The sequence below is a fragment of the Pristiophorus japonicus genome, chromosome 13 (assembly GCF_044704955.1).
Source record: "Pristiophorus japonicus isolate sPriJap1 chromosome 13, sPriJap1.hap1, whole genome shotgun sequence".
Classification (NCBI taxonomy): Eukaryota; Metazoa; Chordata; class Chondrichthyes; family Pristiophoridae; genus Pristiophorus; species Pristiophorus japonicus.
The window spans coordinates 175,286,123-175,300,932 of record NC_091989.1 but is presented as its reverse complement, the minus strand read 5'-3'; the positions used below and the strand labels follow the sequence as shown (position 1 = coordinate 175,300,932).

General features: G+C 42.6%; 1 protein-coding gene across 3 annotated transcripts in view; it reads right to left on the bottom strand.

Annotated features, from left to right (window-relative positions):
• wwox (WW domain containing oxidoreductase) overlaps nucleotides 1-14,810 on the bottom strand; it is a 1,164,136-nt gene that overhangs the window by 1,046,172 nt on the left and 103,154 nt on the right. The gene's annotated exons all lie outside the window — the stretch shown is intronic.

Sequence of the window (14,810 nt, the reverse complement as noted above, 5' to 3'; positions counted from 1 at the left end):
AAGCCTGGGTTTATGTGGCACAGAATCACAAAACTGTGTGTCTTAAAATCCATCCAAGATAAAAAAACATTTTTTTCTTAGTGAAAGTGACATGATGGCTCTGATCCAGAACAATCCAATGGATATTTGATCCAGTTTTCCATTTAATGAGCCAACAATAGTCACTGGTTAGCCTGCAGTTTCAGATTACCTTCCCAATTAATGGCCTTTTTAAAAACCCAACTACCAACTCCTGTTCAGACAACTCCAACTCAACCATGCATAACAGTGGGAGCCACCCCATAGATCTTGGATAAGCACATACAGCTTGTCACAAATTGTGTTTTTTTTCCCCTCAAACATCAGTCTGGATCATTGCACATTTCAGTTCATTTGGAATGTTTGAAAACCACGGATCAGCAGTATCATTGCTAAGGTTCCTGGAAAGGAATGGAAGCTGCAGTTGGGTGTGGTAACTTGGCACGTCTGACCATCCAAATGTGCATTGTTAACAATGGAAGGGCAAATCTATCCATTTAACTTCAGCTCATATCTACCAATTCCCAATTGTGAAAAAGTTATTTCCTGTAAAATCACACCCACTGGTTTCGCACATTAGATAAAGTAGGATAAGAACATAAGAAATAGTAACAGGAGCAGGCCCCTCGAGCCTGCTCCGCCATTCAATAAGATCAAAGCTGATCTGATCATGGATTCAGCTCCACTTCCCCGCCTGTTCCCCATAACCCCTTAGCGGTTAAGAAACTGTCTATTTCTGTCTTAAATTTATTCAATGTCCCAGCTTCCACAGCTCTCTAAGGCAGCGAATTCCACATTTCTCATCTCCGTTTTAAATGGGCGGCCCCTTATTCTAAGTTCATGCCCTCTAGTTCTAGTCTCCCACATCAGTGGAAACATCCTCTATGCATCCACCTTGTCAAGCCCCATCATGATCTTATACGTTTTGATAAGATCACCTCTCATTCTTCTGAATTCCAATGAGTAGAGGTGCAACCTACTCAACATTTCCTCATAAGTCAATCCCCTCACCCCCGGAATCAACCTAGTGAACCTTCTCTGAACTGCCTCCAAAGCAAGTATATCCTTTTGTAAATATGGAAACCAAAACTGCACGCAGTATTCCAGGTGTGGCCTCACCAATACCTTGTAGCTGTAGCTGCAGCAAGACTTCCCTGCTTTTATACTCCATCCCCTTTGCAATAAAGGCCAAGATACCATTGGCCTTCCTGATCACTTGCTGTACCTGCATACTATCCTTTTGTGTTTCATGCACAAGTACCCCCAGGTCCCGCTATACTGCGGCACTTTGCAATCTTTCTCCATTTAAATAATAACTTGCTCTTTGATTTTTTTTCCTGCCAAAGTGCATGACCTCACACTTTCCAACATTGTACTCCATCTGCCAAATTTTTGCCCACTTAGCCTGTCTATGTTCTTTTGCAGATTTTTTGTGTTCTCCTCACACATTGCTTTTTCTCCCATCTTTGTATTGTCTGCAAACTTGGCTACGTTACACTCAGTCCCTTTTTCCAAGTCGTTAATATAGATTGTAAATAGTTGGAGTCCCAGCACTGATCCCTGCAGCACCCCACTAGTTCCTGGTTGCCAACCAGAGAATGAACCATTTATCCTGACTCTCTGTTCTCTGTTAGTTAGCCAATCCTCTATCCATGCTAATATATTACCCCCAACCCCAACTTTTATCTTGTGCAGTAACCTTTTATGTGCCACCTTGTCAAATGCCTTCTGGAAGTCCAAATACACCACATCCACTGGGTCCCCTTTATCCATCCCGTCCGTTACATCCTCAAAGAACTCCAGCAAATTTGTCAAACATGACTTCCCCTTCATAAATCCATGCTGACTCTGCCTGACCGGATGTTGCTTATCCAAGTGTCCTGCTACTGCTTCTTTAATAATGGACTCCAACATTTGCCCAACCACAGATGTTAGGCTAACTGGTCTATAGTTACCTGCTTTTTGTCTGCCTCCTTTTTTAAATAGGAGTGTTACATTTGCAGTTTTAGTCCCATTATCTTACTGAGTACCACCTCCTTAGTCATTGTGATTGTGTTAAGTTCCCCCCCCCCTAAATCCCCTTGACTATCCACTGTTGGAATATTATTAGGTACATTATCCCGGACAGTCATTATCATCATCATAGGCAGTCTCTCGGAATCGAGGAAAACTTGCTTCTACTCCTAAAGTGAGTCCTTTGGTGGCTGAACAGTATAATGCTAGAGCCACAGACCCTGTCACAGGTGGGACAGACATTCATCGTGGGAAGGTGGGACTGATTTGCCGCTCACTCCTTCCGCTGCCTGCGCCTGACCTCTTCACGCTCAAGGCATTGATATTCGAAGAGCTCAACGCCCTCCCGGATGCACTTTCTCCACCTAGGGCAATCTTCGGCCCGGGACTCCCAGGTATCAGTGGTGATGTCGCACTTTACCAGAGAGGCTTTGATGGTGTCCTTGTAACGTTTCCGCTGCCCACTTTTGGCTCGTTTGCCATAGAGAAATTGCTTAGGGAGCCTTGGTGTCTGGCATGCGAACGATGTGGCCTGCCCAGAGAAGCTGATCGAATGTGGTCAGTGTTTCAATGCTGGGGATGTTCGCCTGGGCGAGGATACTGATGTTGGTGCGCCTGTCCTCCCAGGGGATTTGCAGGATCTTGCGGAGACATCGTTGGTGATGTATCTCCAGCGACTTGAGGTGTGTTCTGTACATCATCCATGCCTCAAATCCATACAGGAGGGCGGGTATTACTACAGCCCTGTAGACCATGAGCTTGGTGGTAGATTTGAGGGCCTAATCTTCAAACACTCTTTTCATCAGGTAGTCAAAGGCTGCACTGGCGGCAATGTTGAATCTCCGCATCCTGGGCAGTATCACACTCCTGAGAGACTTGAGACTTTTTCCCAGGAACATTACATCAAGAACTGCACACTTGAATTACAAAGAGCGTTCTATTAACAACGAGTAGAAATATGGGCCGTCAATTTTTGAGTCACTGCAAAATTCACAAGGATTTGTTAACCCGTCAAAGATTTGCTCCAGAGTCGGAATAATGTGGGATTGTATGCACATCCCCAATCCTAATAAAACATTTCTGCTTAAAAAAACATCAGGTGCAAAAGTAACCTCAAATTTCTACAGGATTTTTATTGATGATCTTCGAAACAATGCATACAGCAACCAAGAGCACAAGTCCTGGGGCTCTGAGACTGACTGCTACAGTTCAGGCTTTCTCCAAACACTCGTAAAAAGGCCACTTCCATAAAAAGACCAAATTTCCATGAACCGAAACACGCACCCATTATACATACTGTGCCTAACAATTACCGCTCAACTATAATGGCCCGAAATTTGCAGTCAGCGGCGAAGCAAAGACATTCGCCGCTGGTCCCGAAGTAAGCTTCCCACAAAGATCTCTCAATCTCTGTGGCGAGAAGGTCGGCTTTTCCGACGTACAGTTGAACTTGACGTAGTTTAGTGGGAATCTCATCGTGTGAACTGCCGTGACGTCAACAAGCTGTCAAAGCAGCCAATCACATTGCAGAATTCTCAGACAGGGAACCAGGAAATAGAAAGCACTAATAATTACTTTTTAAAACATTTACAGAGTGAAAAAAAGATTGGGACATACACATTGGGTTAAGGTAGAAGCTGATACAGGTACAAGGTCTGAAATCTGGAATCCTCGGGACTGATTCCATGCCAGTTGTTGGATTTTGCAGGATTTCGGACAAGAAAGTCAATGGTCTAAAATCCGGAACCCTCGGGATCGAATCCGTGCCGGATTTAGGACCTTGCCGCGGACCGAATCCGGGGGGATTTGGGGTTTTGCCGGATTCTGGACCTCACCGCCGCCGATCCTCCACTCCCTGCCGCTTGCCAAAATGTCCGATTATCGGACAATTCCGGTTTTCAGAATTCCGAAATCATGAACAAACTTAAAAATAACATTATTTTAAATAAATTTTAAAATCTAATCATTTTAACTTAATGGAGAAATCTGACATTCCGAAAATATAAAATTTGTTTTTCAGAGCCAGAACGGTTGTTTATTAGTAGTTATTACTCAGATCGCCATTAAACCTCATTTGAATGGGTCTAACTTTTTATGGGGTTTCTAACAGCGATATTTGTTCGGGAAAGGGGAAGTTTGTGTCAGATCAGTGATTTCACTGATTGCCAGCTCGGAGGGTTCACAACGCAGCCTTTGGAGGAGAGACGAATGACAGGCCGCAAACTCAGGATTTCCGCATTAGGCTGCATATGCGCTCAATCCTGAAGTTGCGGTCAGTTTCAAAGACGAAATGACGACGAGCGCTGCCAGTTCGCCGTCATCAGGACCGCAAGTTCCAGGCCATTACATCACAGCAGAAAACATGTGGACATCCACCTCATATATTGTGAAATGCAGTAAATACCATATCAAACCAAGGGAGAAGATCAGCACCATCATGTTGCAAGCAAAGCAAATACATTATGTACTCTGGATGCCCAGCATTTATGGAAAAATAATTTTGATATTAAAAAAATGCAATTTAACAGTATGAAAACAGTGACTGCTGCAGTCTAAATGCAACAAATATTATACTTTCCTCACACTTCAGTAGAGAAATCTGTACACAAGCAGTGTTGTTAGCTCAAAAGCTTAATAAACAGCAGACATTCAGAGTAGCTGTGAGAATTTCGGAAATGTAACACTGGAACTTAAACATGGTATATCAGTACGGAAGATTTCATTGCAATGAATGGACAAACATTCTGTGTCTATTTAAAAGGGTTTTTTTTGCATGACAGTTTGAGTAAATTGTTTGGATTTAGTAAATCAATCCATTACAATTCAAAGAATGATGTTGTAAATTAAGAAAAATCCTGTACGATACTTTAAAATCAGTTTTATTTTAATCACCAGAGAACATGGAGAACTGGTGCACATGATATTTTATGGCTCTGCGTGAAAATTAGGGCATGACCTTTACACCATTTAATGGTATTATACTCAAATATAAATAACCCAAATTATAATTTTATTATCAAGACAAATAAATACGAGCTCCCAACTTTAATTCAAACTAGTCTCCTCAACGAACTCTCAGTGTAGCAACTTGCCAACAAACTAAACTAAAGCAAACTAAATCAGAGCACATCAAACTTTAAATTATTTGGGATTCGTGAAGGAAGAAATATTATTCCAGAGCCCTTGAAAAGCATCCATATATAGAACAACTATTCAACAAAAATGAAAAATTGGATTCCAATCTTATTTCTGGGAGAATTCTTGCAGAAAAATGAACACTTAGCTAAGTGTTAAATCCTGTCCTCAAACAGTACACAATGAAAGAACAAAATAAAGACTTGCATTTATATAACACCTTTCGCGACCACCAGATGTCTCAAAATGCTTTACAGCCAATTAAGTACTTTTGGAGTGTGGTCACTGTTGTAATGTAGGAAACGTGGCAGCCAATTTGCACACAGCAAGCTCCCACAAACAGAAATGTGATGATGACCAGATAATTTTTTTTTGTATTGATTGAGGGATAAATATTAGCCAGGACACCGGGGATAACTCCCCTGCTCTTTTTCAAAATAGTATCATGGGATCATTTACCTGAGAGAACAGACGGGGCCTCAGTTTAACGACTCATCCGAAAGACAGCACCTCCGACAGTGCAGCACTCTGAGCACTGCACTGGAGTGTCAGTCTAGATTTTCATGCTCAAGTCTCTGGGGTGGGACTTGAACCTACAACCTTCTGACTCAGAGGTGAGTGTGTTGCCCACGGAGCCACAGCTGACACTCTATGGCACTCAATCTGTTTCTTCTCGATAAGGTTTCTCATAATTTGTTTGTAATGATTACAAATCATGAGGGTTTGTGTATTTTGTAAATTCAAATTATCATAGGCAGTCCCTCGAACCGAGGATGACTTGCTTCCACGTCAAAAAGTTCATAGGTGTTTCAATGATGGACCTAAAATTCCAGGTCCGAACTAAATCTTGAAGGGTGGAAGATGCCTGTGCTTGGAATTTTTTAACATGTGACCACCATTGCACACCCGCCACCACACGGGCTCGACAGAACTAGGTCTTGGTCGAGTAGCAAGGATTAATCAAGACGACTCGGGAGCTGCTCTGCTGCACGGACCTAGTGCGCACACATATCGCAGTGTGGGCTGGCCCGTGCTTCCCCTGGGCCCTCGTCTCTTCTGGGCCCCGATCACGTCCCTCTACAGTCTCTCGCCGCTCCTTCACCCCGATCTCGCCGCTCCTGATGTACCTGTTCACGCTCCAGTCACCGACCTGGACCTTGGTGACGTCCATTTTCACTGCCGTTGCTCTCCTGCTCCAGCACGTGCTGCTCCCTGGAGTGGTCGGCTGCCATGCTGCTCCTTCCGCTCCCCGGCCTGCTTCGATGGTGCCCGCAGGCCGGGGGCCGCACACACTGCTGGGCCAGGCCACCAAGCTGCTCCTTCCGCTCCCCGGCCTGCTCCGATTCAAATAGCTCGAGTTTAAAAGAACTGGCTACTCTTTCCGCGAAGTACAAAATGGTAAACTAATGACATTCTGTCTACATGAACCAAGCAGGGTAGCTATCCATAAATTAGGTGATAAAGGATTCCCTTTGATTAAGGAAGGGGACAAGTTTAAAATTGATGAATGCATGCAGCATTTATCAGACATGTACGTAATTGTCTGTCATGGTCATATGAGAGTAAAAAAAATGTCTGGTGGAAAATGGCAAAAGGAAATACAGCAGTTGTAGGTCACTAACCCACTGTCCATCATGGAGTGAAAACTATTTTGGTTTCCTAACTGCTTCAAAGAGATTACTTTAACTTCTAATGAAAAATACCCTTGCAACCCTGGAAAATTCTTGTGCACTTCTGTCCACTGTTCAGCTTTGCAGTTGAAGCACCAGGTGCTGTGTCTTTTCAACAGCTTGCCACAAAAAAGTACAAATACTGCAGACTCTTTTTAAAGTCAATTCAGTTCTGTGCAATGTAACTTGACCATATCTTTTCCACTTCTGTAATCCATGTTATTTGTAAATAAACCTGTCCGAAGAGATTCACAGTGTGAGGATTCTCCATTGAATGAACTGACAGCAGAGTATGGGCCATCCTAAATATTTGTCCAGTATGCTGTACTTGTTCTTACATGAAATCATTACAGGTTGTGCAAAGCAGTCTAAATGTGAATGTTGCTAAGCTCCTAAACTCTCAACATGCATGGCAAACATATCCACAACCACATCAATTTTTTTTTATAAACACAACAAATGAAACAGCATCACTTGAAAACTAAGATTTTATTGCATAAGTACATCTCACAATTTTTTAATAAAGCTTCACTCCAAAATTAAAAAAACCCACAAGATAAACATGGTATTCTCACAGGATTGAACACTGAAAATTATTTGTCACGCGGTGATTAAGTACTTTCCAGCTTTTGTTGAAGTAATTTTCTTTAAACTTACAATAAATCAAATAAAGGTTTACTAAAGTCTGATCACTCAAGCATGGGTTACGTTTAATTAGATTTAACTGATTAATTCAAATCCATCTCTGTATGCTTTAAAACTATCAGAAATTGAAAGTTTTTTTTTAAAAAGGTTAAAATAAAACGGCTGTTCACTACACTGGTTGCTGCCTGTTGGCCGTGTGTATAATGAGTGAGTTACACTAATTGGCTCCATTTATAAAGGGGCTGTCAGAAAGCAACTAATCTATTGTCCAATTTTCCTGGATTAGCACCTAAATAATAAAAAAAAAACTGTGATCCAGCAGAACAGAAACGATTAGTCTAAATTGGCAAGTCTCCAAAAAATCAGGCAACAGTAGGTGATGCGGTAAACAGCAACAGCACAGAAATATATCGGATGATTTCCTCGGCGGAGAGAGATCGCTCTCATTCCACCAGGGTTCTCCTTGGGGTGGAATATGAGGTTGATGACAAGGTTGGGCATTGGCAACCATCTGATATCTTCAGAGGTTGACCAGTGCAAGTTGTCAATAAAACAGCTGGAAGAAGGGGTTATCGAGGTTTATAAATGTTACAAGATAATTAAAATGGCCGTAACAATTTTTTTTGTAAGATTCAGTATAATCACAAAGGTAGTAATTCTGCTTTCAAGGATAACTCCAACTCAATCATAACACAGTGGATAAGTGAAAGCTGGTTTTCATTAAAAAATTATTATGCAGATGTCAGAACTGCAAGTATTTCACTCTTGGTTTGTGTGCCGAAAAGAGGCATACTTTCGTCTTTCCACTTCTTTATTGTACCCGTAAAGATTCCGTTAAATTCATTTCTGCATGCAGAACAAACAATCGTAAACCAGGCAGAAAAAAAACAAAGGGAAATGAAAGCCTCAAGGAGAACATCTCACCTTTAGAATCCCTTTTAACAATCATGACCAATATCCTTTTGTTGAGTCATTTATCGCTGAGTTTTTTAAAAAACGAGGGTCCCGACAAGTGCGGGTTTGGAGGCGGGCCTGCTGTCAAAATGGCTTTGACTGACAGCGGGACGGGATCCTGCTCTGAACCTGCCTCCGTGTGAGTTTCTCAATTGTCAGGTCAGCGTTCGGATTGCCGACCCGCTAGCAAGCGGCGGAACACGTAATTAACATCATTAAAAAGTACTTAGGATAAGGGCGAGTGTGAGGGATGGCTGGTAAAATAGGGAACTGATAATGTAGAGAGAGGGAGGGATGGGTGGAGGTGCAAGGTAAGTTGGTGTGAGAAAGGATTTGCAGGGGTAGAGTAGGGAAGACACAGTGATGAGGATGTGATGAATGGCACAGCAGGATGAGGTTGAGTGTGGCTTTGCAATAACGTTTCGTGATCTGCTGAGATCATTGAAGGATTTGCGCCACTGGAGCCTGGTCCTCCTGACAACATCCCTGCTTGTGTCCTCCTGTGCAATGTGCAACCAGGCTCCTCACACTCTCCTGGGGAGATCCTTTCCGCCCATCTGAAGGGAGGAGGAAGAGGACCCCCCTGCGTGCTGTGTCTCCCTCCATAAGCATCTGGAGGGAGTCATTTGAGAGCCTGGGTGCAGCTGTGCACTTCTGTGCAGTGCTTCTCAGTGTTTGCAGCTCCTCAATGCTGCAGGACACTGACAGAAGAACTGTTAAAATCATTGTGGGCATGGTCCTTTAAGGAAACTGGCTGATGACGCATCATCAATTGACGTCATCAGACCGGCTTCCTCTTAATTGGCCGGGACAAGCCCAATCATAGGAAGATTCCGGAGAGTGGGCTCGAGTCGGGAGCAGGCTTCCAACACGCCACCTAAACCGGCGGCATCGATCCCGCCGCGTGTGGATAAATCACGGCCAAGGTAACAACTGACATCAAGGAAAACCAGCCAGTAGATCTTAGCCAGTGACTAGCAAAGGTTCGCACAGACCGGTAATCAGGAAACTGCCTCGCTGGGCTGCAATGAAAAATATCTGGAAGGCAGTGTTTGTATTTTCTGCCATTCACGGCAGAAATGCCAGCAAAACCCAGGTCTTCAGCTGGATCTCTGCACTTTAAGGCAGCAACCCAGTTACTTTACGATGCTGCTGTCATAATTGTGCCCACATTAGGGATAGGAAAGAAAGGAAAGTTGAAATTATACAACACTTTTCATTTCCTCGGGACACCCTAAAGTTCTGGAGGTGGTGACTGTTGTTATTGGGCAAATGTGGCAGCTAATTTACAGTGTAAGGTCCCAACAGTGAATGAGATAAGTGACCAGGTCATCTGTTTTGCTGGCATTGGTTTAGGCATGAATCTTGCTCAGGACACAGGGAGAACGGCATGATCTTCTTCGAATTGCACCATGGAATCTTTTAAGCCCACCTGAACACGCAGGTTGCGCCTCCATTTCAAGTTTAATTCTAAAGGCAACGCCTCTGACAATGCAGTACTCTTTCAGTACTGCACCAATGTGTCTGCCTGGATTATGTGCTCAACTATATTGCTATAGAGCCACCCTCTGAGCAGCTCAGACACAACAGGGCTTACGCTGTGCTTCGAGATAAAGACGATAGAGTGTGAGGAGGCTGAATTGGTATCAGTAAATACACAACTTGGACCTTTAAACTAAATAGTGGGGGGGGGAAGGATCCAATGAGCAGAAATGTAAAAACAGAAAGGAGAAGGCAAAAGTGCAAGGTACTAATGGAGGAAATGACAATCAGAGTGTGGCAGGAATGGACAGAATGCATAAAACCAACAGTGTATCAGAAACTGGGGTCAAAGCAGGGAAAAATGGTAAAAAGACAAAATTAAAAGCTCTTTATCTGAATGCATGCATGGATGGCAGTGTGAGCTGCGAGGAGGATGCTATGAGGCTGCAGAGTGACTTGGATAGGTTAGGGGAGTGGGCAAATGCATGGCAGATGAAGTATAATCTGGATAAATGTGAGGTTATCCACTTTGGTGGTAAAAACAGAGAGACAGACTATTATCTGAATGGTGACAGATTAGGAAAAGGGGAGGTGCAACGAGACCTGGGTGTCATGGTACATCAGTCATTGAAGGTTGGCATGCAGGTACAGCAGGCGGTTAAGAAAGCAAATGGCATGTTGGCCTTCATAGCGAGGGGATTTGAGTACAGGGGCAGGGAGGTGTTGCTACAGTTGTACAGGGCCTTGGTGAGGCCACACCTGGAGTATTGTGTACAGTTTTGGTCTCCTAACTTGAGGAAGGACATTCTTGCTATTGAGGAAGTGCAGCGAAGATTCACCAGACTGATTCCCGGGATGGTGGGACTGACCTATCAAGAAAGACTGGATCAACTGGGCTTGTATTCACTGGAGTTCAGAAGAATGAGAGGGGACCTCATAGAAACGTTTAAAATTCTGACGGGTTTAGACAGGTTAGATGCAGGAAGAATGTTCCCAATGTTGAGGAAGTCCAGAACCAGGGGTCACAGTCTAAGGATAAGGGGTAAGCCATTTAGGACCGAGATGAGGAGAAACTTCTTCACCCAGAGAGTGGTGAACCTGTGGAATTCTCCACCACAGAAAGTAGTTGAGGCCAATTCACTAAATATATTCAAAAGGGAGTTAGATGAAGTCCTTACTACTCGGGGGATCAAGGGGTATGGCGAGAAAGCAGGAAGGGGGTACTGAAGTTTCATGTTCAGCCATGAACTCATTGAATGGCGGTGCAGGCTAGAAGGGCTGAATGGCCTGCTCCTGCACCTATTTTCTATGTTTCTATGTTTCTAAGATAAATGAGTTGATCGCATAAATAGATATAATTGGATATGATCCGAAAGCCATTGCAGAGATGTGGTTGTAAGGTGACCAAGGCTGGAAACTGAATATTCAGGGATATTTGACAATTCGGAAGGATAGACAGAAAGGAAAAGGAGGTGGGATAGCTCTGTTAATAAAGAATGAGATCAGTGTAATAGTGAGAAATGATATTGGTTCAGAAGATCAAGATGTAGAATCAGTTTGTGTGGAGGTAAGGAATATGTTTCTATGTTTCTATAAGAAGGGGAAAAAGTCACTTGTGGGCATAGTCTATAGGCCCCCTAACAGTAGCTACACTGTTGGACAGAGTATAAATCAAAAAATAATGGAGGCTTGTAAGAAAGGTACAGCAATAATCATGGGCGATTTTAACCTTCACATTGATTGGACAAATCAAATTGGCCAAGGTAGCCTTGAGGAAGAGTTCATAGAGTGTATCTGTCATATCTTCACAGAGCACACACACACAGCTTTCTAAACATGGAGGCTGCTCTGTCCGGAAGCTACAGGAAGCTGCCTGTCTGTTTATTATAACTCTGCAGCTGCAGTACACAATACGTCCACATCCACAGTATGGCGCTACAAGCATTACAAGCTTACAGCACTTAGACATCACACTTCGCCCTCCTTAATGAAAAAGCCATCATAACAAACATCATAAATAACTTCATTTTTATACATATTTACAAATTTAACTTTACCACTTGTTTTCTGTTTCGAAGAGGATACCTTCGCTCTCGAACTTAACCTTCCAAACATGGTGTCGATTTCACACTCATTTGAGGCTCATCCTGAGGAACATTTTCTTCCATGAAATTTCCTTGATTTTCATTTGCATTCACTCTAACTTCAGGCTCTTTGTTTTCCTGACTTGGATTCAGACTTTCATTCTGATTCCCTCCTGGATTTGTTTCCACTACCTTGGATTTAGGATTTGCTATTGGTATATCAAAACTATCTGATGAGTCAGAAATAATTGAATCATTCCCACCTTCAACTCCTTCCATGTCTGTTGGTAAAATATGATTAATATGGATAAACCTAACCTGTCCATTATCAAACATCTTTACCAAATATGTGCGAGGACCACATATCTTCACTACTCTTGTGGGTAACCACTTTAACCAATTATGGTGATGGTTCTTCACTCTCACCTTCTGGTTTAATTTCACTCTTCTCTCTTTTCGTCTCCCTTTATCATGATTCTCTTTTTGTCTAATTTGTGTCTCTTCGACAGACTGTGCCAAATTTGGCTTTAACAATGAGAATCTGGTTCGTGGCTGTCGTTTGAGAAACAACTCCGCTGGTGTTCTACCAGTAGTTGTATGAGGAGTATTTCCATATGTAATCAAAAAATTAGCCAATTTGTGATCCAATGACAACTGTCGCTTTCTTGGATTTGGATCTAACATTTGTTTTATCAGGGCACGTTTGACAATTTGTACAGTGCGCTCTGCTGCACCATTCGAAGCAGGGTGGTATGATGGAACCTTGGTATGTTTCACACCATTTTTGCTTGTGAATTGTGTAAATTCTTCTGAACGAAATTGTGGTCCATTATCCGAAACAATTTCTTCAGGGAGGCCAAATGCAGAAAATAATTTTTGTAAAATGTCCGATGTTTTACTTGTTGTTATTTTCCACATTGGAAACACCTCAACCCACTTTGAATGGCTATCAATTACAATGAACAATTGTTGTCCATCTAACTCAGCAAATTCAATATGTAGCCTTTGCCACACTCTGGGAGGCCATTTCCATGGCTGTAATGGTACTGGTGGTGGTTGCTTGCTTACTGATTGACATGTTGTACACTGACTCACAATGTACTCTATATCTTTATCAAGACCTGGCCACCATAAATAACTGTGTGCAAAACTCTTGGTCAAGCACATTCCCAGGTGCTGGTCATGGAGGTCTCCTAATAATTTGGACCTGAATTTCTTTGGTATAACCACTCTTGCACCCCACATGATACAATCTTTATCTACTGATAATTCATTCCTACGAATGAAGAATGGATGTGTATCTTTGTCTGTTACCTGGTTTGGCCATCCATTTGCAATATACTCATACACCTTTGACATCACGGGGTCACATTTGGTTGCTTTACCAATCTCTTCAGCTGTGACTGTAGTTCATCAATGTATGAAAAATAAAACACTTCTTCCCTATCGGGTGTAACCTGTGATGGGGAAGGCAATCTCGACATTGCATCAGCATTACTGTGATCAGCTGATCGTCTGTATTCAATATCATATGTAAAAGCTGACAAAATCAAAGCCCATTTCTGCATTCAGGCTGCAGCTAATGTTGGAACTAGGGACTTTGGATGGAGGATTGCTGTTCGGGGCTTATGGTCCGTAACAATGGTAAACTTACGACCATACAAGTATTTGTGAAACTTCTTGACCCCAAAAATTAATGCCAAAGCCTCCCTTTCAATTTGCGCATATTTTCTCTCACTGACACTGAGAGTGCGTGAAGCAAAAGCAATTGGTCTCTCCTCCCCACTACTTAATATATGAGAGATTACTGCCCCAACTCCATACGGAGAGGCATCACATGCTAGTTTAATCTCCTTAGATATGTCATAGTGAACTAACATGGTGCTCTCTACCAATTTGTTTTTACACTCCTTGAATGCTGTTTCGCATTCTTTTGACCACTTCCACTGGACCTGTTTTTTCAAAAGTTCATTCAGTGGATGTAATACTGTAGTCAAATTTGGTAGGAACTTCCCATAATAGTTCAAAAGACCCAAGAATGAACGAAGTTCAGTGACATCCCTGGGAGTGGGTGCATTTCTAATTGCATCCAATTTTTCCTTGGTCGGATGTAAACCATCTTTGTCTACTCTGTACCCTAAGTACTCAACTGAGTTTTTAAATAAGTCACACTTACGAGCAGACACTCGTACTCTGTGCTTCTCTAGCCGTTTGAGGACTTCATTCAATATCTTATTATGAATTTGCCTATTTGTGCTGAAATTAGTATGTCATCCAAATAACATACTACCCCTTCAATACCTTGCAAAATCTGATTCATCACCCCTTGGAATATGGCAGGGGCGGAAGACACTCCAAACGGTAGCCTATTAAATTGATCTAGGCCTAGATGAGTGCTTATAGTCAAACATGGCTTGGACTCCTCATCTAGTTCAAGCTGTAAGTAGGCATTTGTAAGATCCAGTTTTGAGAAGATCTGACCACCTGTCAGTGTTGTGAACAAATCTTCTATATTCGGCAATGTATTGGGGACATTACCCTCTAGAAACTGGTTTACGGTTACCTTATAATCACCACACAATTTTACTTTACCATCAGACTTAGGTACAACAACAATGGGTGTAGCCCAATTACATCGATCTATCTTACAAATAATGTTCTCAGTCTCTAGTCTTTTGAGTTCTTGCTCAACTTTCTCTTTGAGTGCATATGGTACGGAACGTGGCTTGTAGTAAACCGATCTAGCGTCCTTCTGTACCCTGACACTCGCCTTGAAGCTTTGGATCGGACTGCCCGTTTCGCACAACAC